The sequence below is a fragment of the Panthera pardus genome, unplaced genomic scaffold (assembly GCF_024362965.1).
Source record: "Panthera pardus isolate Hobbes unplaced genomic scaffold, ASM2436296v1 HiC_scaffold_20, whole genome shotgun sequence".
NCBI classification, from domain to species: domain Eukaryota; kingdom Metazoa; phylum Chordata; class Mammalia; order Carnivora; family Felidae; genus Panthera; species Panthera pardus.
In genome coordinates this window covers 51,137,107-51,163,779 of record NW_026526766.1, presented here as the reverse complement: position 1 = coordinate 51,163,779, position 26,673 = coordinate 51,137,107, and the positions used below count along the sequence as shown (strand labels likewise).

The 26,673-nt window shown below is 37.5% G+C and overlaps 1 protein-coding gene across 7 annotated transcripts in view; it reads left to right on the top strand.

Moving 5' to 3' along the window:
* Positions 1 to 26,673, top strand: part of LINGO2 (leucine rich repeat and Ig domain containing 2) — a 1,147,525-nt gene that overhangs the window by 833,694 nt on the left and 287,158 nt on the right. For all 7 annotated transcript variants that reach the window (XR_008424224.1, XM_019424194.2, XM_019424191.2 and 4 more), the window contains one exon: positions 6,895 to 7,053. The gene's annotated coding sequence lies outside the window, so the exon portion shown is untranslated. The remainder of the gene's footprint in view (positions 1 to 6,894; positions 7,054 to 26,673) is intronic.

Here is a 26,673-nt window from a genome sequence, read left to right as displayed (position 1 = left end):
TTACGAAGCCCCTTCATTTCTTGTTTCACATTCCTTGTACAGTGCTTCCTTACACCAAAGAGAACTTGATTCTTCCTTTTTTTAATGTTTATTTATTTGAGGGGGGGAGGAGGGGCAGAGAGAGAGGAGGACAGAGGACCCAAAGTGGGATCTGGCCAACAGCAGTGAGCCTGGTGCAGGGCTCAAACTCACAAACCGGGATATCCTGACTTGAGCCGAAGTCAGAGGCTTAACCACTGAACCACCCAGGTGCTCCCCCACTCTTTTATTAATGTTTATCTTGATTCCTCCTTTCTTACGATTGTTATATAATAGTCTTTCATCATGGTTTCTCTTTATTCTTAGGGAGTCTCCTTAGTAATGAAAACAATAAAGCTGTATTAGATAAAAGAGTGATGAAGATCATGTGTATATTGAATATTAAGTTCTTAAATATTTGAAGGAAAAATATTGATCATTGAAGGGGATCTCTCAATTTATGCAACTTGTGGAAGAATATTTCTTCCAAAATAGACTAATTGTTTGAAATTAAAAGAGAAATAAGTGTAATAAATTAAAAGTTGTGGAGAAATAATGAAACATGTCAAAACTATGTTTTGTTCTAGGAGAGTAGTTCTTAAAGAGTAGTATGTCTAAGTGTAATCTGGGGAACTGTCATCTGCAGAATTCCCAATATCACTCCAAAAATGGGGAATTATTAATTCTGGGAAAGAGCCCAAGGATCCACATTATTAAACACACTCCTTGGTGATTTTGATGAGCTAGTTGCTAGGCTAGAGGGATTTTTTTCTACCCCTTTTGAGAGACTTTTTGAAGAGAAAATTTTAACTACCGGGGATTTTGCAAAACTAGCAGTGAGTGATGACCCCTCAGTGGTTGTAAAGCAGGATCTCAAACCGGTGGCCGAGGACCAAAACCAGTTCACAGATGTGTTCTGTCTGACAAAAATCACGTTTAGAATGTTGCTTGGAATGTCCTTAAGCTCAGTTTGCTTTCTTCAGCTCACTTTTGTCTGGCTCATGGGCTTCTGGTTGTAGCTCACATTTAAGCGATACAACTGACCCTTAGACATTTGTTTATGAGCTCTGAGAATTTAAAGGATTGTTCTACAAAGCATAAACTCAGAGTGAGGTATTTGGGAACTTCCAGCACATGATTAAATTTGGTTTGTAAATTCTAATTTGACAAGGCTTGCCAAGCTAGGGTCAAATTTTTAAGAACTATTTTTGTATTCAAGTATAATATATTCTGAAGTGAAGGCATATTGGGTCCCTGCCCCTCTTCCATGAGGCACCAGTTCACTTCTCTGTCCACTTGGCCAGATGATGAGCAATACATGGGCAGGAACTGAATCTTTGGACTTGCCTTGTGCTCGGAGCAAGCACATTATACAGAATGCAATAGATGCTTAAACGTTTGTTGAAACGCAAAGGCGGAAAAGAAGGGAGAGTGGAAGGAAGGATGGGAAGAAGGAAGGTAAAGAAGAAGACAATGGAGAAAAGAAGAAAAGGAGGAAAGAAGGGGAAAAAACAGGAAAGAAAGGAAAAAGTACTGAGACAAGTGTCATTTGTAGAAAATTTAGAAATGTGACTAATTGGATCCCTCATTTAAGGAAAATACCAACAGGAATATGGACTACTTTAATTCTCAAAGTTTATAGAACATAGTCAAATTCAGAATTAGGCATCTTTGAGCCAAGATAGAAATGAAGAGAATTGTTTGTGTTTTAGTATCAGGCACTGTATTCTCAGATATTGACAGAATTACCCTAAATTTTGCTTTTGTCACCCATGGGGCTTCCTGCCAGGTTTCTGAAGTAAAAATATTAAATGAGTATCTTGGAAGATTATTTTAAGTTTGTAATTAGTTACAATGTAGCTAAACATACCAAATGAGCATCAAAAAAATGCCAGTGTGCTATTTATATTTTAATCTAATCATCATCTTTGTCACAATCTATCATCATAGTCTTCTCCTTGTGTCTATATTTTTTCCATTGGAAAACATGGATTTAAAGAGAGAGAGAGAAATGTCATCTGTTGCTTTCAGAAAATTAAACTCATTTAAAATTGAGTACTCAGAAATCCTGTTATTTTGTTTGTTGACTTTTGGTATCTTCTTTCCAAAATAAAACCTACTCAGAGCTTGGTTATTTAAAATCAAGTGAGTTGGAAATCTATAAAGTTGTTTAGACACCATGCCAAGTAAGCTGGGTGAGAGAGTGGTGTATTAGAAATACAGGTGTATCATGGGGTTATGTACTCATCCAGATCCTACTGTGATCCTAATGACCTCTGGTATGTCACTTCATTTCCCTGAGACTCAGATTTCCATATATATATTGAGCACATCTCTCAAACTCAATTTATAAGAATTTGGAATTGACAGTACAGCACTATCAATTAACTGCATTTAAGCTCCATTTTTCAAAGCCTCTATGTCTTTGGACAATAACTTCCACTCTCTGATTCTTATTTCAATCACCTTGAAGTGGGTGTTATTACATTACTTTGCATGTTTTTTTGACAAAATTAAATGTGAAACCATATATGAAACAACAATAGGCACATAGATTTTTTTGATGACCCCTGCCTACTGGGAAATAATCTGTGACTTGTACATCTGACTAAATGAAGAAGAAGGAAAAAAGGAATTTGGAAGCAATCATTTTGCAAATAAAAATGGTAGCACCTTCTCTTTTCCAATATCACTGATAAAAGGAACATATTTGAAACTTCTAAGGCAGAAAGCCTCATTACTTTGATTGTTGGTAACCTACTTATTCCTATATTCTTGATGTTTGTGTGGGGAAATGAGTAACCTAGATACACAGCTTGCAAAATGCACCAAGCAGTCATTTAACAAATGCACTGAGCTCAGAGTGCTGAATGCTCTTCCAGTTCTGTCGGCTACCCAGAGGGCTGTGCAGCATGCCTCTATGGGGAAGATGAAGCACATCCCTGAGATAAAGTTTAAAGAGCAACATATCAACAAGTACAAATCAATAGTTTATAAAATGAGTGCCTAAGTGCTGAGGGGATCCTTTGGAAAGCTTTCTTCAAAGCAATAAGATAAACTAAAAGGGTAGTGGTAGTGTGCATAAAGAAAAAGAAGACCAAAATTCAATTTCAGAGCACTTAAGGCCAGACCAAGAAACAAGAAAATAGTGTTTGTGAGTGTTTGAATTTCTTCATGCACTTGTTTTAAATTCATGCACAACAGGATTTTATCAATAAGTTCTGTATACCATGCCCCTATCTAGAACCTCTTTGAACATTGTCAACAATTCATGAATACAGTATTGAGGTATAATTTATGTGCAGTAAAAAGCCCTCATTCAAAATTCAGTTTCAAAGAATGCAAGTTTCAGGGCACCTGGGTGGCTCAGTCAGTTGAGCGACTCTTGGTGTCTGCCCAGGTCATGATCCCAGAATCCTGGGATTGAGCTCGACTCAGGCTCCATGCTAAACATGGAGCCTGCTTGTGATTCTCTCTCTCTCCCTCTGTTCTTCTCCCCTACTTCTCTCTCTCTCTCTCTCGCTCTTTCTCTCTCTCTCTCAAGAAAAAAAAATATATGTTTCTTAAAAATAAGGATAACATTTATTTTTTATTTTTTTATTTAAAAAAATTAATGTTTTTATTTATTTTTGAGAGAGGGAGAAGACAGAGTGAGTGAGGGAGGGGCAGAGAGAAAGAGAGAGAGAGAGAGAGAGAGAGAGAGAGAGAGAGAGAGAGAGAGAGACAGAATCCAAAGCAAGCTCCAGGCTCTGAGCTGTCAGCACAGAGCCAGACTGAGGGCTCGAACTCACAAGCCATGAGATCATGACCTGCTGAAGTCAGATGCCCAACCAACTGAGCCACCCAGGTGTCCCGCATTTATTTTTTAAAAAGGCTTGGTCTCAGACGAGTCATCTCAGTAATAAGCAGAGGCTCAAAAAATGTAAGATGAGAAAATAGAAGAAAATTATAATGTTTGGAAACCATACTGATTTTAGTAAAAATCACTTAATTTCCAAGAGTATTATTTAAAGCATTATCTGTACCTTTTGTTTTTGTTTTCCTATTTGATAGCATATTTGAAAGAGAGAAAAGTAAAAAAAAATTATTTTAAGTCTTTTTTTTTTCTTCATTCTGAGCATTGGTATTAGAATAAGGTTTTAAACCAATGTCATGGAATTAGTATTTCTTACGAATACCCATGGACTTCTCTTTGAGAAAAATATATGCATTTAATTTTGTATATCTTTTTGAGGAAACAAATGGAATAGATAATACAAAAAGTGTGTGAAGCAACTTGTTGTACAACACCCCCACCTGTTAAAATATATATATATATATATATATATATATATATATATATATATATATATATAACAATGAACTGTGATGTGGACAGCACAGGATTGATTGTATGTGAAGCCCAGTACACACATCTGGGAGGCACTGACTCTATGTTGGATGCTACAAACATCAATGTACAAGTTGGTTGGATTTTTCTGAACCATTTTGAGAGTTAATTGGCTTATGGAGAAAAACTTAACAGTGATACAAAACCATCACATCCAGTAAACACTTTATGTGAGTGAACTGTGTGAATCAGTCATTTGATATTGTAGCTTTGTCTTTGACCTATAATGCTGTGCTCAGTGACAAACTTCAGAAAATCCCATGGTCTGTCATATATGAGTAGGATAAAAAATAAAGCCAATTCGTTTTATTTGGTCTAATGTTGCTTCCTTTCGTTGTTACAAATATATGCTAACAAATCAGAATAGAATAGATGACAGTCTTTTTTATGGGAAGAGAATGTGTCTTTCCATTTTGTATCCAGGCACCTAATCCCATACCTGGAACAACTGAGGTACTCAATTAAAATTTGTGGAATAAATAAGTGGGGTCATAGATAAGTCAGTTATCAACAGTCAGTGGAAAACCATCAGTACTGAAGGAAATACACAGAACCTGTCCCTTCAAAGAAGGGATCAATAGCATCCTCTTTGAATAATGAAATAAAGCTCATTTTAGAAAACAAGTAGCTACATTGATTTACTTATATTTACTTTTTTGTCGTAAGTAGCAGAACTGAAGTGTAAGAAGTCACACCAGGGCACAGATAGCTGCTTCTAAAGCAAGAGGCTTTCAAAATGTTTTCATTTAAAGTTAGTTTGGGAGCTTGGAGATTATGTTTATAAACACTTCCCTGTCATTAGGTCCACCAGCATATGACATCTTTCAGTATCCTACATGGCTTCCAAGAGACCAAAAAGGATTACCACTCATGAGAACATATTTGTTTTATAAGGGAATTGATTTGAATTTTTAGAGCATACATAACGCAGAAAAGAAGTAATAATGATTTTTGGCATGCATAGAAACATTTTGCATCCATAAGTTGACTAAGGTTTTAACTTAACAAATACCAGGGCTTAAATCAACAGATTAGAACATTTTAGCCTTGTGTGTGCATGTGTGTGTCTGGATGTGTTTGTTGTGGAGGTGGGGGTCTGGGTGGGTCAGTAATAGTGTCCGCATTCCTGTTCTGAATTGCAGAGTGATCGCTTAGTGTCCAGGTATACATTCCTCCTTTTAAGGATTTACTTTGAAATATTGCATTTTAGTCTGAAGTATGTACTTGACTTCAACCCGTTGCCTTCTTACCATTTCTGCTGAAATGGCACAATAGGATATCTCACTACTGTGCCTTTTAACGAAGTCTCCCCATTGCCTTCTGGGAATACTTGAAGCTCTAATCACAGGTGCATGAGGATATATCATTTTGTGGCTTGTTAAAATCAGCTTTTGCACCTGTGTCCATGAATCTGCAGCACATAATCATCCACATGAGTCCCCCTACAGACTTAGAATAGCCTCTCAACCATTTCTGTTGCACTATTTAGAAAATAATAATAATTCTGGTTTTGTATTTGCATAACTAAATATGGTTGCTGTAGCTAAAAAAAAAAAAACCCTAATAGTTATTAAAGTCTATCCTGGAAAGCCCAATAAGCTAATCTGTTCACTGGTTTCCTAAATTTCTGTTGAACAGAGTTATTTGTGTGGCAGGTACGAGTATAATAAGAGTTGTTGATTATGCATGTTTTTTTTTCCTCCTTGAATTGAAATCAAACATGCTTAAAAGTTTAAACACCATATTTAGTCATACAGACATTGATAGTTGAAACATTAGGTATGTAGTACGCTGTCCCCAAATTCAGTCATGTAATTACTTCCCTGGGCTGTGGGCATTTCCTTTGTGTACAGATTCTGACTACAATACGTTCATGTTGGTTACTGTTTTATAGTCTGTGTCTCAACATGGATAAAGGTAGCTGTGGAATATGCAGTACCTCATATATGCCCCTTAAAGGTGTTTCTCACATGCTCTCCTACAGACGTGATGCACGTTTTTTGCAGTGAATGTTGACACTGACCAGAGTGTCAGAACTCACAAAGGAAACTATCCTGGATCTAAACCAACATGTGGAATTTTCTTTAGCTGGTGATGAGTTTGGCCTTTTTGAATCTCTTTGCTCAGTTACCCTAAGCGTTCTATAGGTAGAGTCAGAAAATTATTCTGATTACCCCAAGTGGTCACCTACATGAAAGAGAAGGGGTACACACCAAAAATATGTGGGTTTTAATATCAATAATGTTTATTTATACCGACAGCTTAAATAGATCAATAAGAGGACCGTGCACTCTGCAAAAACACCTTCTGTAGCACATAAACTTCAGTCTTCTGGCTTTAATGTTTATCAGCATCTTGAGAGGCATTTATGGCCCTTCACATACTCTTTCATGATTCCATTATTGATTAACTAGTGATGCCTGCTAGACCTAGGTCATGGTTCACTATTTTTCCATTAAAATGAAGAAATACCTTGTTTGTTGCAGGTTCACTTCAAGCAGTTGGCTTGTGGGACTCTGAGAGATGCTGCCGCCCATGACATGTTGGAATTATCATGATCAACTACCCAGTTTGGATTTCAGCCAGTGGCCAGGAGCTTTGCATGGTAGACAGCAAGGGTTGGATTTTTAAAAAGAGTAAACCAGGTAAGATTTGAAGAAGACATTGGATCATTTATCATTTGCTCTAAGGGTTTTAGTGTGTTGCCAAGATGCATTGAATAATGTACAGCTTTTCTATTTATTTTCTAAGTCCACTGAACAGGTTGTTGAAGAATGGTACTCCCTTGGATTTAGGAGAATGTATAGAGTAATAATTGAGTCCATTTTTTCTCAAGAGGAGAAAGGAGTTATTTTAAGATACATATAAAGCAGACCCAAGACACTATGGATGCAATAGCCCAAAACTGCAAGCTAAGGAGATTTCCTCTTTAAGTAACTACTCTGAACTATAATGGAATAAGCAGTTGTACTTTTGAAGGTGTTGTAGGAAAAGTGTTGCTGTTAAGTTGTTGTACTATACACGATATCGAAATGTGAGTGTCGGTTTATAGCATATGATCTTATAAATAAGCCTCAGGGTTACTCTAATTTAGAAGATTATACCATTATTCTGCCGTTTATTTCTTTGTAAGTACTTATCATTCCAATTTCGGTTCATGTAAGTATTATTTAAAATGGCGACACAATGACATCCTTCATTATTGTGGCTCTTAGATTTTAAAATGTTATGCTTTTATTCAAGTATTCTTTTTGCGACTTTTATCTATTGCATTCTGGAAACTCTTCTCAACCATTACCTATAGTTTGCCAGACCTTCTTATCTCTCTCCTTAACTGTCTGCCTCCTCCATAATATAATTTAAATCTGTTATCAACAATTACCTGGGAGAAGCAGTAGTCATTCTTGTGCTCTGACTTTAAGACCAATCAAAGCTTTTTCAGATTCTTTGAATTTTAGGCATCCCAAAGCATGATTTTCTTTAAGTTCAGTTATAGAAACAGAAAATATAAGTAAAATGCATTAATTGAGAAAAAAGGAGGGAGATTATTCTAAGTCACTTGAACTATTTAAACCAATACAGCTTTCTTACTTTCTGAAAATAAAGTAGGTAGAACTCAGTCATCAATAAATAAATTATAGCGTAAGATAATTATTTGGGTATAAAAGAGAACTTCTGAAGTGACTGAAAATAATTGATTCTTTAAAGTATGATAAATAAGCCTTCCCAATCCCATAATAACTTATTTGTCTGTAAGATGATATCAAGAGAGAAAAAACTCAAAATACTCACAGATTTCAAATTTATTAGAAGTAGTATAGATGACCAGACTCATGGCAGAAATCCTTACTGATAAACTGAGTTGTGGACAATTGTCGTGCTTAGTGGCAAGGGGGAGTTATGCACACTTACAAGAGTTCTGCTAGTCTGTAAATAAAAGGGACTATACCTCAACCTGCTTCCGTGCTTTGTAGCATTAGAATGAAGCAAACGATTATAACAAGAATGCTTCATGATAGATTTACCTGTTTTATTTATTTATTTATTTATTTATTTATTTATTTATTTTTGAGAGAGAGAGAGAGAGAGAGAGAGAGAGAGAGCAAAAGCAGGGGAGGGGCAGAGAGAGAGGGAAACACAGAATCTGAAGCAGGTTCCAGGTTCTGAGCTGTTAGCACAGAGCCCAACACAGGACTGAAAGCCACAAACCGTGGGTGGTCAGAGAGAAGTCAGATGCTTAGTGGACTGAGCCACCCACGTGCCCCAGATTTACATATTCTTAAATGTTTAAGTCTTAATATCTGAGTCCAAAATAAATTCCATCCTGATTGTGCTTATTTCTCTATTTTCAACAAAATTGGGTTCCATGTTAAAACATCAGACTTAGAAGAAAAAGACAAAAAGAAGGATAAAATGAAACCAGTTTTGAAGGGCCTCATGTGATAATGCGATTACTAGCACTGCTTTAATCTTGTCACAAGGAAGAGTTCTCCTGTACTGTGAGATCAGCATTTTTGTTCTTTAGAACACCTTTCTGAACTTTGTAAGTTAGCAATATAGAAAAAGTGTACAAGTGCTTTTGATCCAAGAAACATAACTTCTTTTCTCTTCAGTCAACCTTTTGAAAGTGAATCCTATTGATTAGGAGGTACAGAGATAGTACACTCTACTGTTCTGTATAAAAACATATATTGTAGAAGGGCCCCAAGCACATAAAAGATTTGACAGTGAATTCATGTATTTTCCCAGTGACAGGTTAACTCTTTAAAAAGGAACAGAAAATTTATACATTATAGTTTTATAGCTTATATTAGTTTTAAATTCATTTTTGTTCTCTGTTGTAACGACGGTAGTTGTGTTTTTTATAGGGATGCATGTTAGCTCCTCCATAAAGTTAAGAGTGTCAAGGCTTCCCAATTCTCCTTCTCACAAGTTTATAACAAAGCCATAACAATTTGTACTGTTCCTTAGCTTAAAAGCAATTTTTCTTTCTTAACGCATTTTAAAAGTAAAGGTTTGCCTAGCTCAGGATTACATTGTTGTATGTTTGTATGGAGAAGCAATATTAAGCAAGAAATACAAAATATAAAAGGTGAGGTTTTCAAAAGCGCTTCTGATAACAGCATGCCCCATGTCATGGGATATGCAGTCTCCAGCATGATTCACGAAAACATTTACACAGCACCCATATATGCCATGTGTCCCTTACTTTCTGCAGAGAGCAATGGACATTCTTACCTGTGCAACTATTCTTATTTTGAGATCTTCTAAGAACCTGGAGAACTTAGCGAGGCAACTGATTTCATCATAAAAAGTCTTGTAGGAATCTTAAATACTTTTAGCTACCTATTTATTTACAATTCAGTTTTTGAATGTCAACAAGATGTAAAGCACTGTGTGGCCAGTAACAAATTAACAACCTTCCTTGCCCTGAATTCATCTAGCAGGGTGAAACTGCCATGTAAACAGCTCAACTTTGGGTGAAATGAACTAAAAAGTTTGATGATATATTTCAAACAGAATTCTCCAGAAACTAAGATGAAGGACTGTTGTAACTGATAGGAGTATTCAAAGGTCTTGAGGCTTAAGAGGCATTTCAGCTGCATCGCTAAAAAGTAGGGAGAAGGGCACTCAGGTGGTTCAGTCGGTTAAGCTTCTGACTCTTGATTTCAGCTCAGGTAATGATCTCAGGGTTCATGGAATCGAGCCCCTCATGGGACCCTGTGCTAACAACGGGGAGCCTACTTGGGATTCTCTCTCCCCCTCTCCTGCTCATGTGCTCTCTCTGTCTGTCTCCCTGTCTGTCTGTCTGTCTCTCTCATAAAAATAAATAAACAAACAAAAAAGGTAGGGAGAATTTTAATTGATGGGAAATGGGTGTAACAGCATTCTAAGTTCAGGGAACAGTATGGCAAAGCCACCATGATGTAAAAATATATGTTGCCTTTGGAGAATGGGAGACTTGCCCCTGGAAAGTAGGGAGACATACAGGAAGAGATGGAGGATATAGGTAGGGGCTGGACTGGAGTGCTTGGTGTGCACAGCTACAGTGTTATACATATGGACCTGATGTAATTGAATCTGTGCTTAAAGACACGGCATGGGATGCGTAGGGGCAAGGAAGGTATGTGCAGAGACAAATGGTAAACTCAGAGTATACAGTTCTATGAGTGCATAAATGTGTCATTTCTAGTGCTGCGTCACCAGTGCCTGGAACAGGTCCTACTCATCACTGATTCAGACTAAATGAGTATCTCTCAGTGATAATCCAGAAACTTCTACATTTGCAACTTTCTCCTTTTTTATAAGTGGTTTGAAAACTCTTAATACAAAGGATGAAAAGTTAATGTACATGTTTTCCATCATCTACACGGGTAACACACACACACACACACGCACACACACACACACTCACAACTCTCTCCCAGTATGTGCTTGAAATTAAACCTCAGATCCTGTTCCTGAAATTTATGCCTCAATTAAGATGGGGGCAGCTGCTACCCTACTTTATTTCCCTTTTGAGACTTTTATCTCTCAGGCTTTATCCTTCCCTTCATTGTTTTATCATCCCATCAATCGCTGTTTCACTCCTTGGGAATGCAGCGTGCATCGCAGGCACATTTTTATGGCCAGAAAGCAAAGCTACCCTACTTGGCATGTAGTGCTTACTTAAACCTAATTAAATAATTCTGCTGAAAGTATGTCCTTTCCAGCACTGTGCACATTTGGCCAAAATGATAGGGAACACTTTAAAGCTGTGGAAAATAACCGGGGTAAGGAGCCTGAAGAAGACACAAATTGAATGATGGTGAACTTCAGCCCAACCTTCCTTGACATAGTCCTCTAATGAGCTGGGGTGCATTCACACTTCTGCTATAGGAAACTCCTAACTCACAGCCCAGCTTTCACCCCAATTATTTTGTTGAAAATTACCATTGTTGAAGGCTCTCCAGTAGTACACCAAATTCAGTACATTTTGTATGACTGAATCATCTATTTTCAGTGAACTTCTCTTGTAGTCTGGGAAAAATCCAAGAATTTCTTTCAAAATATGCATACCTAAGGAAATGTAGATATGATTCACTATAATGTAATATTTGTGAGACCAAGGTCTTTGTCTTTCTTCTCTTAAGACCTTAATTTCAGGGACACATTCATTTTCAATAAACATATCTGATGAGTGAATGAATGAATATCAAAAATTGTGCTTGAGGTCAAATTCATAACTTCTGTGTTAACAGCAGGAAATACAATTGCTCTCTTCTTAGTGAGGCCAGCTAGCATTCGGTTCATCTTGCCCAGTGTTAGATCAAAGGCATATTATAGCTTGCAGTACTGCCATTATTTAGTGAAAGATTTTTTTTTAAGTTTATTTTTGAGAGAGAGTGCACATGTGCAAGCGGGGAAGGGGAGAGAGAAGGAGACAGGATCCGAAGAGGACTCTGCACAGAGAGCCTGACATGGGGCTTGAACTCACGAACTATGAGATCATGACTTGAGCCAAAGATTTTTTTTTTAAATCATATGATGACAAAAATTTTTTATGCATATGAATGATTTAATATAAAATAAAGGATCAAGAAAAAAATTATTAAATGCCTTGTTGCTTTTATAAGTAAAGTATGGTTCTATTTTACAGTCACAAATTTTGAATTTTTATTTTTATAGATCCCAAATGCTTGGAAGAAAGAAGTAAGGCTTTCCCTGTTTCCATGCTATTGGGTGTGAATTTCTCTGGGTAGAAGTCACTAGACTACTGCTATCCTAGCAAGCTACCCTTTCATATTTCAAGAAGACAGGTTATAGCAAATTGTGGTTGTGAATATACTATCTCAATTAAAGGCCCTGTCGTTAAGTAAAGCCTGGATTTGAATCCAAACTCTGACACTTACAAATTATATGACCTTGGGTAAGTCATTTATCATCTGAGAACTTTGATTCCCAACTTGTAACACGCACGTAGTAGTAGCTGTCCCATGTATAATTGTGAGGATTAAGTGAGATCACACATATAAAACACTCAGCAGAATATCTGACACATTATAAATAAGTGATATATATAAAAATATATCTATTTATAAATTACTGATATACTGATTTATAAATTACTGATATATAAAAGTTACTGATATTTATTATTATTATTATTATTACCACTAATAGTCTATTGTTATTATTACTACTAATAGTCTATAGATGTAGCAGTTCTACCTAGAAGTTCATTTGTTTCAGTGAAATGTCAGAATATTTTATCCTTAGTCCCTAGAAGTAAATGATATGTAAAATGCTTAGCATTTACACACCTCATAAGCACTCAATTACTGTTAGTTGTTGTGGTGCTAGTTTTAATTGTCATTTTCCCATATAAGCACTTCTTTTCTTTAGGCTCTTTGAGGAGATCTTGGGTCTAATCTCTTTATAGCAACAACTTCCTTCTTAGGATAATGGCAAGTCTATGTATTGTGGTTAGTGTTATGACTTTAAGATAAGGCCCAATCCGTTATTGGTTATATTATAATCACATTGCTGGGTGCCTTGATATTGAGGTGAATAGCATTTTCTTTAAAACCAAATATGACCAGAATGGTTTTTCATACCAAATTATAGTCTTTAGAATCAATAAAACACATTGAAAGCCACTAAAGGAAACATTAACATATATCTGACAGTAGCAAACAAATCATCCTGATCTGTTGACATAATTCTCTAATATGGAAACACTACTTTAACATATACTCATAGATACTGTCTTTAGAGGTCCTTGACATTAATCAAGTAGTATATATGTAATTATGCCTTTAACCTTTCCTTTTGTTACATGTATTTTACACAAAAATACTGTTATTAATTTTAAAATGAAAATTTAGGATTAAAACTGCTTTTAACGTGGTAAAACAATACTTTAAAAATTAACTGTCATGATTAATTTCACAACATGCCACCTAAAACCATATAGGAGAAGAACGGGGATAAATTAGAGACAATTCCATGAATTTCTGGCCTGTGCTTCATAGACTGTTGGTTTTGGGTGGCCCTATTCTTGTCAACAAATGGCAGAATCTAAATAAATCAGCTGAGATGTGAGGGAAGACAAGTAGACTAGAAAACCGAGGGAGGGTCTGTTGAAAATGAATCACTCTGAGGTAAATAAAGGATTCCAGGCTTTGGCGAAGGACTTTCTAGGATTGGACTGTGAGTTTCTGCAAAGAGCCAGGTCCAGAAAGATGCTCATCTTGCCCTGGCAGCTCACCGCTGCCCTTGGTGAGGGGCAGAGGAAGCCATTGGTGGAGAGGAGAGAGATTCAGGGATGCACCGTGGTTTGGAAGTAGCTGAAGTGATGGGCTGTGCAGTTGATTGGGCAGTCAAGAAGCAGAATCATGCCAGGGGTTACCAGCTCGATAGCACGTGTGTGATGAGTTTGAACTGAGTGGCAAGAAATCCCTGAGTGAGCAAGGGGAACATTTCATTAGAAGGGAGTTATTTATTCTAAGGATAAGATTTAGCATGAAATTAAGATACTGCTGAAGTCAATCTTTACAAAGTCTCTTCTGCAGAAATATGATAACCAACACCTGATTATATCATGTCTCTTTCTACTGCATCCAACAGGACAGTAGGAATGAAATAATAATGATACCCACCCTCAATTGAATATTGGGATCAATGTAAGTCTTTTATATCAATAACCCTGAAATATAGACACAGTTACACACATATTCAAGATGAAAAAACCGGGACTTGGAAAGGTTAGTTACTTTTCCAAGCTCACACAGCTCGCATGTGTGAGGGCAAGATCTCCCAAGATCTCCTTTGTCTAAAACCTGTGTGTATTCCATTATATTATTATCCTATTTTTCAGTTCCTGAGACTAATGTTCCAATCTTTATGCCATTATACATGCGAGTACATTTGCTGTTCTATGTATTTTTATATTTTGTAATTTTTTCTTGCATATGTGTGCATATTGCTTTTCCATGAATTTGAAAGTTGCTTAAGAGGTAGAGTATCTCTTTTTTATGGAGGGCCCATTAGTGCTAGTCCTGAGCCATTATGCAGGGCAGGGCCATTATGATAGGCCCTGATTCTGAGCACATGTTTGCTGCTAATGATACCAGTTAACAAACTGGTTTCCTCTTTTCAACAGAGAATTTACATAGACTTCATAAATAACTCTTGGCATAAATGCCACAATTTATGTACCTATAATTTTTTGAATACCTACATAAATGGCTACAATTAAAATAATTTGAGAAGGGCGACTGGGTGGCTCTGTTGGTTAAGCATCTGACTCTTAATTAGCTTGGATCATGATCTCACAGTTTGTGAGTTCAAGTCCCATGTCAGGCTCCGTGCTAACAGCACAGAGTCTGCTTGGGGTTCTCTCTCCCTCTCTCTGCCTCTCTCTCTCTCTCTCTGTCTCTCTGTCTCTCTCTCAAGGTAAGTAAACTTTAAAAATAATTTGAGTAATGTATTGTCTTTCATCTATGTAGCATTTCTTTCCCCTAACAGAGAGCACCAGAGTGATTTAACATCATTTTCCAGCATGCTTTTGTGGAACACTGATCTGGAGGTGTATGTTCCATATACAAAGGGTTTTGCAGCCAATTGCATTTTGCTGGTGTAGTAATTTATGATAAGGACTGGCTCAAAAAGAAAAGGTTTAGGTTTAACTGCAACAATTGCCACTCCCTTCCTGAATAAATGGAGAATTGTTGGTCAGAGGAATATAAATGATCTTGAACGATCTTTTCCCACAAGATTACAACTCTGATGTTAAGTACAGAGGTTTTGGCCAGTCACATTCTTATTCTTTTTTTTTTTTTCCCCTCCCATTTCTTTTCCTCTCTTTTTTCCTCTCCTTCCTCCTTCCCTCTTCTTCCTTTTTCCTTCTCCCTCCTTTTCCCCCTCCTCTTCCTCTTTCTTCTTCTTCCTCTTCTTCTACCTCTCCCCCCTGCCTGCCCCATACACACATACTCTTCCCTCTTTTTTTCTCTCCTCCCAACCTATGAGCATGCTAACATTTTCCCCTCTTTGGGATTTCCCGTGTTTTGATCCAAACATACCATCACCTCCAGTATATCCCTTCTCTAGATATGTTACTCTAGATATGAGGTTATAACTTTCTTTTTCATATCAACCAAGTCTTGACACTGTTCTCCATCTCCTTGTTTTTAACCAGAGAGACATTGTAACTTTAAGGCAACCCTTATAGATAGAGTTCCTTTTAGTAGGGAATTACTCTTCAGAGGGTAACCTCACTTTCATATTCTTGGTAGGAGAATTCTATATACACAGCTACATTTTACACATTCAAAATGCAGCCCTAATTATGGAGCCAAAGCCAGTTAGTGTTAGGCTACATCATTAGCACCATCATTAGGAAACTTTTGCTGAAAGTCTTTTTTGCAGGGGGCACAAGGCCATAGGAAACAGTCTCCATTTCTGTCTGCTTTCACTTCCACATAGATTAAAGACCGTCGCTACTCTTAAATATTAACTTTACCCTGAAGGAGTTTATGATGCCTGTGCCAAGCAACACAGATATGTAACACTAGCAAAAAAGAAAAAAGACGGTACTGTAAGTGTCAGGCAGGAACTTGGATAGATGACAGAAACAACAGATTCAGAGGAAGAAAAAGTCCTGGGAGGCTAGAGGTCTCAGGGAAGCTTTATGAAGGAGGTGGATCCAGAACTGAGTCTCAAAGATTAAGAATTGTCTTTGGTTTTAAAAAATGCTTGGCCACAGAAGTCTTTTCACCTTTCCTTATCTTTGGTTTTGTCTTCCATCCATTCAAACCTACAGCTGAGAGCAAATAGCAACATGTCATTTCCATACTTGAGGATGAAGCGCTATTTCTCAATGTGTCTCTTTTTGCCTCTTGAGACATTCATATGCATGCACTTTATTTGGTTCTTAGTGTTACTACACAGTGCTTGTTACCATCTGTCATGCATATCTGGCTATTATTTGTCCTTCTCAACCCCTTACCATACTTCTCCATACTTCTCCTTCTCCATACTTCCATTACATCTGCTTCTGTAACCACAATGTGAGTCCTCTAAGGCAGAGATCAATTCTAACTTATTCCTGTTTTCCCAGAATGATAGTATCCCACAGAGCTGGCATGTATAAATGAACATACGCCTTTTCTTCTCAATCACATTAGGACTAGATCACTTAATTTTTTGTCAGTTTTGATGACTGGTAATCCAACCTTACTCTCTTCTATGCCTTTGCTTAGCTGAAATGCCTTTATGGGATGGTTGAAAAGAACAGTGTTTTCTAGAATGTTTAGTAAAAGTGTTGTGGGCTGCCAAATATGATGTAAATTATCAGGATTAAGAACAAAAATTCTATCTGCAGAACTGGAAATATTTCAGATGGTATTTAAATGTGACTCGAAAATGTGATTTCATGAAAATGTTAGTATTTATATGAACAATTCAAAGTACACGGAAAACTAATACTGATAGAAAAATTTAAGAGTTTAAATCCCTTTTTATGAGTCTATGTTACTGGAATTTAGTTAGGCTCTAAAGCTTTGTAAATATCCTCTAGTAGAAAGTCTCCTACCCTACTTCTGAATATCTCCTGGATGTAGTTGATATAAATTCATTTATCAAATCTGATATGATGTAAGCCAAAAGAGTACAGTTATTACAGTATAATGTTTAAGCTAATTTATGATAATTTTTATTAAAAAAGTAACATTTTGTTTCCCGGATGAGCCTGCAGCAGAATGAAAACATGCTTCATCAGCGGAATGGGTAGTATTTTCTCCAACTGATCTTTCATCCAAGGGAATTCTTAAGCCAGAACCTTCTAAAAGATATAATTTGGAGAACTTCCAAAAAAGAGAAAAAAATACCTGTCCTGAAAAGAATGGTAAACTATAGTGTGATCTCATTTGTCCTAAATTCTGCATATCATTCACCCACGAGCTGTAGTTGTCTCACCCTTAGGTGATATGTCCCATAACTCATTCTAGTCAATCGGATGCATTTACTACTAAAGGGACTCATATCTTGGAAATAACCTTCCTGTTTCAAACTGTGTTCTCTAATGAATGAGAAGGTAACTGCATTAAGTACCTTTCTAGTTGCCAAGTGTAATAATCTTCTACCTAGGCGAGTGTGTGGCTGGCCTCTGTATCTGGCATCCTTTGTGAAATGTAATCACGGGTGTAATTTAAGTGGAACTCAGGGACCGGACATAGAAGTTTCCTCAAATGCTTGGATTATAAATATCAATAGCAAATTCAGCTTGCCTTTTCCACAAGGCATTTTCTTCCCTATTTGGACACAGTCATGGGTTCAAACAGGAATCTTTCAAATGCAGAAACCCAGTAGCTGAGGTTTGAATATATCAGGGAGGTATTTGCAATTTAGACTTGGAAACAAATCTGTTACAAATGAGAATCAAGTAATTCCAAATGCATAAAGATGAATGTAAATATATGCCAGATCTGCCTTAGGATAGTATAATTCAATTAGTAACAAACACACTGCTATTTGTGATTTCACTTCCCACTGTATTAGCTGATTAGGGCTCTGTATTAGTGTCCACATCTCTATTTCCCTTTCCCACCAGATTAAAAACATTTTAAGGCCCAGAACTGGTTCTTACCTATTGTAGGAATATTTACCCCTAAAATAAGTCCTGACAAAAAGAAGTGATGATAAGTGAGTGAATTAAAAAAAAAAAAAAAAAAAAAAAAAAAAGCCTGACACCTAACAGTCCCTTAATAGGTATTTATGAATAAGTGAATTAATGAATGGATGAAAGAATGAATAGGCACATGACATTTTATCACAGTGGATATATTTTAATAGCCAGTTGAGGCTTTGGTCAAAACAAAAGGGTATGCACTCTCTTATTTAGTTTAGTAATCAATTAGACTGACATTCAAATTTGAATATTACATTAAAAAAAATAGAAGTAAAATTCCTAGAGGCGCCTGGGTGGCTCAGTTGGTTAAGTGTCAGATTTAGGCTCAGGTCATGATCTCGTGAGCTCATGGGTTTGAGCCCCTTGTCGGGATCTGCTGACAGCTCAGAGCCTGGAGCCTGCTTCAGGTTCTGTGTTTCCCTCTCTCTCTGCCCCTCCCCTGCTCATGTTCTGTCTGTCTCTGTCAACAATAATTAAGTGTGTTAAAAAAAAAAAAAGTAAAATTCCTTGCTAGCATTTCCAAATTGTACACTCTATTCTAATGTTTTAAAATAAAATTATCTTCCTACTGGCAAAGAGTGACATTTATAGTGTGTGCTAGGTATTTGTAAATTTCACCCTGTTCTGCCCATGCATTCACATCCCACCTACCTTCATTTTCAGTAACTCTTCCTGTTTAAAACAAAATTAAAACAGCTACTTTTCAGAGTTTGCAGGTCAGCAGATATTTTGTATTTGAATGAAATTCTTTAAAAGGACCATTTTAAATAATTTTGTATGATATATGTTATATTGTTTATCTTATGTGGTTAGGAAAAAGGGATATAAGGGTTATTTGTTATAGACAAAACAATCACTGGGTTTTAATATTTAAATGTGAGTCAATTCAAGGTCTGACTATTCTAGGGAAGATTTAGGCACTTGCCATGTGACTGTTAGGAAAAACACACATTTTGCACTTATCCAATAGAAAAGTCACTACAGAAAACTGGGCACTGGCCTGGCACATTGCCTTTACCCATTTAGAATTGCCTGCAGGGAGAACGACCCAGTTCTTTAATTGGAGAGCACCAAATGTATTTACTACTGGATATATAAAGACCAACCATTCAGATCACCATGACATCTAAACAACTTGAAGGTGCTTTACTTCTGCCCTGAACCCTGTACTTCTGCAAAGGGATGTTGTCTTCATTGAAACAAACTTCCAAGTAGTAGCTATACATAAAGGAAATCACACAAAGATGATCCTTAGGTGATCTAATAACTTCATCAGTAGTACACTGTGTTTATTGGCAAGAAATGAAATTCATAACCTTTTAACATTCTTGGGTTTCTTTGCATGCCTTCATTCCCATACTACCCTAAGTTTATATTTGTTACAGTCATGAAAGAAAAAAAAAAAGATATACCTTTGAACATACTGAATACCTTTGTTAGACTGAGATCTCCTTTTGTCCCTGGTGTAACTACCCAAGTGATGAATATTTAGTACCTCCCCAATAAATGTTTGCTGAATTAATGAGCACTGCCTGCACACTTTTCATATCATCTTCAGATGTCCATTCTTTGCCATTCTGTCTATTGCTTCATTTAACATTTCCCCCAAAATCACTCAGAAAGTATTTATTAATATCTACAATGTCGTAACATAGTGTTTTCCTTCTCAGATCTTGTGATACTCCCTTCATTGTCCCAAGAGAACTGACAATCCAGATGGAGAGATAAGACAAAAAACACATAAAAGACTAAATTATGACTTGAAGGAGTAAATGATTAAGGGTAAAATGAACAGCATAAATGATATGAAGATAGTGTGTTCTGTGATTATGCCTAAGCTACATCCATTTAGAAGATTCGTATATGGGAAAACCTGAGATTCCTTGGGGGCAACTTCCAGAGCTGGGGACTGAGGGGCTTCCAAGAAGAAAAAAATCTAAACGAAGAGAATCAGTAGACAAACCTGACCTAATAAGCAAGTCTTAGTCATCAGAGGGGCAGAGTGATGTGATGAGCTGGTTGAATTTGTCCCCAACATAGCATTTCCGTTCACAAATGAGTCATATGAGAATTTTAAAGAGAAATAAAGAACTGTGACATAGAGCTGAAATTCGTCTGTAATATATTAATATTCATGAGATATTACTCTTACATCTATAAGGTCATGGATACCAAGTTTTTGTCATTTAATAGATGATAGCAAATGGAACGGAGGCATTGTCTCCCACTTTGCCTAAGGAATAGTGTCCATTTGAGGAACCGGAGGGTTCCACTGGCTGCTCAAACACTAATCACTGGCTAATCACTGACTACCCAAACAAGGAGCTGGCTACTCAGCTAATTAATAGTACTCAAACAGGTAGGGTCTGGAAGTATCCCCGGTGTCACGCAGAGACATCAGTGCTCAGTGAAGGTAGCAGCACCTAACTGAAATATCAGTGTTACCGACGAAGAAGGAAAGGGTAGTAGTGACTATTCATATTTTTGAGTCCATGTTGATTCCCTTCAGTGATATCTCAAAATACCTAGGGCAAGACCCAAGAGAGGACATGGGCAAATGGCATGTTACATACCGAATAGATATTTTGAGAAAGGTGAGTTGACTGAGCCACGGTGCAATCTGGGAAAGCTTCATGAGGCAGGATCTAGATGTATAAGGAGAGAGGAAGATAGTGGGGAGAGGTGGTACTGAAAATGAAGATGAGCGAAGACAAAGAAGTATTTGTGGTCTATATGGGAAACCGTGAACATAGCACTGTGACTATAGCTGTGGGTGCATTAAAAGGATGGTAGACAACTACATTAGAAATGGATATCACGGGGTCATCTGCATGGCTCAGTCGGTTAATCCCAACTCTCGGTTTCAGCTCAGGTCATGATCTCACAGTTTGTGAGGTTGAGCCCCGTGTCAGGCTCCATGCTCACAGCATAGAGCCTGTTTGGGATTCTCTCTCCCTCTCTATCTGCCCCTCCCCTGCTTGCTCTCTCTCTGTCTCACTCTCAAAATAAATAAATACACTTAAAAAAATGGAAATAAGTGCCAAAATTAAAGAAGCCTAGAGCTGCATCACATTAAAATCCAAAAATAGCAGGTTCCTGATACGAAGATTTCAGAATTTTTGATAGTAAAATCCCTCTGACTCGAGCCATGCAGTGAGCACTTCACTTATCTTTCATTTTCAAAAACTCTGTGAGGAAGTACTATTATGTTTGTTTTATGTAAATCAAAATTAAAGCTTACAAAGTTTAAATAATTTGCCCAATGTGACACATTAACAGTTGAGCCAGGAGCCAGGAATCAAGAGCAGATATGTGTAGTTCATATACCATTGCCACCCTCTTCTAACTGTACTCTGCCCCACACCCTGATCTCCATAGCATCAAGTCAGCATTGAATTTTTCCCACTCTGTTCTTTGTCTTTGGATAATAGTGATTCCATACTATACACAGATAGGAAAAACATGAATGGTGGGTCTCTCACTTCTTAAAATCCCTTCTTTTCACTTCACCTCACATTTTTTGATATTCACTTAACCTGACATTTTTTAAAGTTACAGGCCTTGATTTTTATTTTTTTTTTAATTTTAGTGCCTTGTGATGAATCTGACTTGAGTGGTTTGCCTTGACATGTTAATGCTAGAAGAGATCATGTGTGTGGTATTTCTTGTGCCCTCAATAACTTAGGGGCAGAGTTTAAGAATTAAAGGAGATCATACGGGAGAAAGGAAATAGGTTTTATAAAGGAGGATGAGGCAAGCATAAGAAGTGTTGAAGACAGAAGAGACTGAAGTCACAGAGGACTGACATGGGTGGGGAATGAGTAGTCTTGACTTGCTCTATCTAGAAAATGGACTTCAGAGGAGACAAGACCAGCATTCTGAACTGAAAATAAACATGACTTGGGTCCAGAAATGAAGATGCCCACAATGACAGGAAATCGGTAAAAGCTTTCTCTACAGCTGAAGGAGGATAAACCTTCTATCTACTCTAAATGCCTATGAGCAACAAACTTAATTCATTCCCAAGACCCTGGTAAAACTGCTGTGAATATACTTGAGCACCACTAAGGGCATGAGCTACTGTTGAGGAAAGATGACAGTGGTAAATGCAACATCTTAAAGTTGGTTGGAAGATAGAAATAACATACCATGTTGGGTGTTGCAAGAGGGTGCCATCTTTGAGGGAGCAAGCTACTCTGCTACCATTCCTACTGCTTCATGTAAAACTTGTTTCATCGCACTTCATCTTAACTGAGTGAATGTGTTTGACCTAGCAAAAGTAGCCCACAAAGAAATTGCATTTTAATAAAATTGTATGTGAATTTGTCTTGGAAGTTTGAAATAATTGGGAGATAAATCCAATTTTAAGAGACAAATGAAGAAAAATCTGCAATATGCGCAGTTCAGTTAGCATTATGCATGTGGTTTTCTTCTAATTTATAATGGAGGAAGTTTTCCAAGTTATTTATGGACTCAGTAAAAAACTAAAATGTGCTATCAAATATATCTGGATGTCACTGTAACCCAAACATTAGTCATGCATTTTCAAATTTCTGGAAAAAAGAAAATCCTCATAAAAAGACCTTAGTTACTCTTGTAACTGTACTCTTACAAATGGAACTTAGAATAATACAATAGAGGTTTGCATAAGGGGCAGTGGTGGAACAGAGGAGAGAATGGCTGAAAATAAATTAGTGTCTTAGAAACATAATTTTGACAAATAGTGCTAGAACTAATGTTTTTATGCTTTGGTCACTGATGTAATGCAATAACATGAATTCTAAAGAATATGTTCATATATACCATCATCTACAGTAAATATTAATTCTAAATCCACTTTAGCTCTCAAATATGTCCAATTTTCCCCATCCTCTCTGCTCCTGGATTGATACAATGGCCTCTTAACTATTCTCTATAGCTCAAGTCTGGCCCCTGCTCAGTCTGTTTGCCATCAAATGGGACTTAGCATTTGGAGGAAGATCGAGTTCCTTTTGTCCATTGCTCTCCAGGTAGGGAGATAATAACTGTGCCTGGACCATTTGCTAAAGAAATTAGTTCTGTCCTCCTGTTGGTCCATAAAAGTGTAAACGTTGTCATGTCAGAAGATCACAGAGATTCTGTCAGGCTTACTTTCTAAATATCAATGCCAGGAACCATTCATTTAGCTGTAGCTCCTACTAAGGGATTAAAGCGTTTCCTCCCTTTTTGTACCAATGGGACCCTTGCTTACCCAAAGTCATAGTAACAATTCTTCCACAATCCTAACCTCCTTTTATGCAGAAGGAGTTAATTAAATGAAATAGTAAGGAACAAAGCAAAATGGACATAATATGACAATTCAATCTAATGGCCTCCTTCCTCTGATTGGTAGCTTGGAATTTTTTGTGCAGTCCTTTCCTGACTTTCCTGGGCTCCAGGGTATTTGAGAGCTTTTCAAATAGTGCTCACTATTAAGGACTTGGTTAGCAAAAAATATTAAGTGACCATTTTCCCTGAATGGAAGATTCTGTATAGTTTTTGTGGCTTCCTTATTCAAGTGTGGTTAATTTTAGCCCTGTTTCATTTGTCTATACAAAAGGACCACTATGCTTTTTCCTCTGACAGGATTAACTGATAGTTAAGTCCATAAAATCAGTGTAAATAGAATTATAAGAAGCTTCATTTACTGGGGCTGCATTCAAGAGCAAGATAACTAGGGCGTTTGGAATAAACATTCTTTTCCAAGGAGCCAGAGTACAAGTGGTAGCTCACATGATCTGCAAGAACCAATTGTATAAGTTGTTAGGAAGGAGTTATTTCCCTTTTAAAATAAAAGTCAGCCCACAAATATTTGTTGAGTGCCTACCATGAGAGAGGCATTATTCTAAGTTCTAGTGATGGTGGAGAACCAGAAAGATGGATCCTAGTGATAAGGACTAATAAGAAGCTTACATTCTAATGCAGAGAGGCATATAATTAATGATGTCAAAAGAAACTAATTCAAGTGACCCCCCAAAGAGGTTAAAGTCTTTAATAGGCTGATGTGCATCAGAAGCACCTAAAGACCAGGTAACTCTCCAAGTTGAAGCCAGGTTGGGATTTTATAGGGGGAGGACAGTTGAAGAGCTCCCTGAGTAAAAAGCCTTCAGGGGCTTCGTTGGAGACCCCTCTCTTCTCTCCAACTGCCCCAGATACTGAAGGCATCAGAATGGATACAGCCATGTTTTGCTTTCTTCTTCAGCATTCAGAGTTCCATGGGAGGGCTTTTTCTAGGTCTGTTTCTTACCCCACCTGAAAACTCTGTGATCTTTTTAGAGGGCTGGTTTCTGGGAGGTTTCCAGTTTAAATTAAAAAATGGTTAAAGCTATTTAAATCTCCTTCTATCCAGGCATCTTCAATATTCTACAGATACGCTATTTACAAGTTCTGTGTGATCTCTGAGGAAGAGTAATAACTTGTTTTTAATGTTTATTTATTATTTTGAGAGTGAGAGCAGGAGAGGGGCAGAGAGAGGCTCTTTACTGTCAGTGCAGAGCCCACTGTGAGGTTTGATTTCACAACCTGGGAGATCACAACCTGAGCCAAAATCAAGAGTCAGATGCTCAACTGACTGAGCCACCCAGGTGCCCTAACTAATAACTGTTAAATGAAAATACCAGATTTCTCATTTCTTATTTAAAGAGCTATGTTTTACTTTTTTAAAAAAAATTTTAACATTTAATTTTGAGAGACGAGCACAAGTGGGGGAGGGGCAGAGAGAGACAAAGACACAAAATCCAAAGCAGGATCCAGGCTCTGAGCTGTCAGCACAGAGCCCAATGCAGGACTCGAACCCATGAACCATGAGATCATGACCTGAGCTGAAGTGAGTGCCTAACCAAGTGAGCCACCCAGGTGCCCCAGGAGCTATGTTTTTCTTTATTGGGAACCTTTTAGACTGCAGATGACAGACACTAAAAATATTTATTCCTTTCTAAATATGAAAATTCTTTCTAAATTATGCTAAATAATAATATAAAGCCAATTCCTTACTAGATAAAAGGCATTTGTAAATATGTGTCTATAAAGGTAGTAATTTGGGTGAAACATTCCCTAAACAAACTAGGAACAATGTAGAAAAATTATTTTTCCCCCTGTGATCAACTCAAGTCCTAAGTATTTTCTTTTTACTGTTTCTTACCAATACAGAGCAAGGGGGCAAGAGGACTTTGCTGCTGAAATGTAAATCACATGAATTTATAGGTTGCTTAATAACTGATGATAGGGAACAATGCCAATGCTTTAATGATCTTACTTGAATATTTTCCTTCCTGTTTAAGAAAGTATATTGTGTAATAGCATCAGGTTTCAGACATTAATGGGCATGGGATCCACTCAGGGACCTGCTACCTGTTTGAACCGTGGCAAATGGGTTAGGACCTTCTGAGCCTTAAATTCCTCATCTGTAAAGTCTGGATTACAGTCATAGCTCATGAAGTTTCTAACAGTTAAATAGAATATGCATGTAAATTGTAAGCTTGGTGTCTGGTATACAATAAGCTTTCAATAGATGTTAGGCCTTAATATTAGTAGTATGATCACTAATTATTATCTTCCCAACAGAACAAATCCAATTCAGGAAGAGCCCTTTGGCAGAGCCTTCAAAACATATGCATGATCTGAAGCTCACCTACCAGCTGCTAATTTGCTTGTTTATTTCATTTGATTTTCCTTAGCTGCACATAAGGGAGGTGGGTGGGAGAAGCTTAATTTATTTGTCCCTTTTTTTGAAAATGTGGGTTTTGGCTCTCACACTATTTTGAGGCATGGTCTGGTGGTGGCAGTGGGGATATGCACACTTTAGGGAGGTGGGAGGGTTATGTAGCTCTCCTGGTGGCTCTAGCATCTTTCTCTCCCCTGCCCCCCACCCAGTGATGATCATAGGTGCTAGATTGCCAGTGCTGCCAGCCAAAGGCCTCTCCTCCCACAGATCTGGAAACACATGAAAAGAGCCATGACTCATGGGCTACAACTTTTTCAGCTGCTTGATATGAGCACTGATAGGCTCGGCTCCCATGTTTTCATCACCCCACAGGCTAGCTGAGGGGGAAAGGGCTCTGTGGGTTTCAAATAAAGTGCTTCCTGACTGTAATTGAGAGCCACTGAGAGACTCCGTGGAGAGGTTAGGACGTGGTTCCTGTTCCTTTGCTAAAGTCAGTGGAGAGGATGAACTGGGGGGACACCAGGGTATCCTCGGATCCTTACAGGTATGGCATTTGAGGTATTTCAAATCTGTCTTTACAAAGTATCAGAGAATCCGTGCTTTCCTGCATTCCATCCTTTGTACTTTGCACTGTTGTCTAGAACTGAATGCGTGTTATCTCTTGTGGTGGTGGTTGTTATTTGGCTTGCTCCGTGGACTGGGTGCTCTGTGAGGGCAAGTCTTTTTAATCACTGGATCTCCAGGCCTGAGCTCAGTGCCTGATAGGCAATAAGTGCTTAACAGGAATCGTCACCTGCATGGATGGATGGATTGGTGAATGGTTCAGTGAATGGCTATACTAATGAAACTGGGGAAAAGACAATACGCCAGCACAGTGGACTGTGTACATATGCAAATACTTTGTGATTAAAGGAT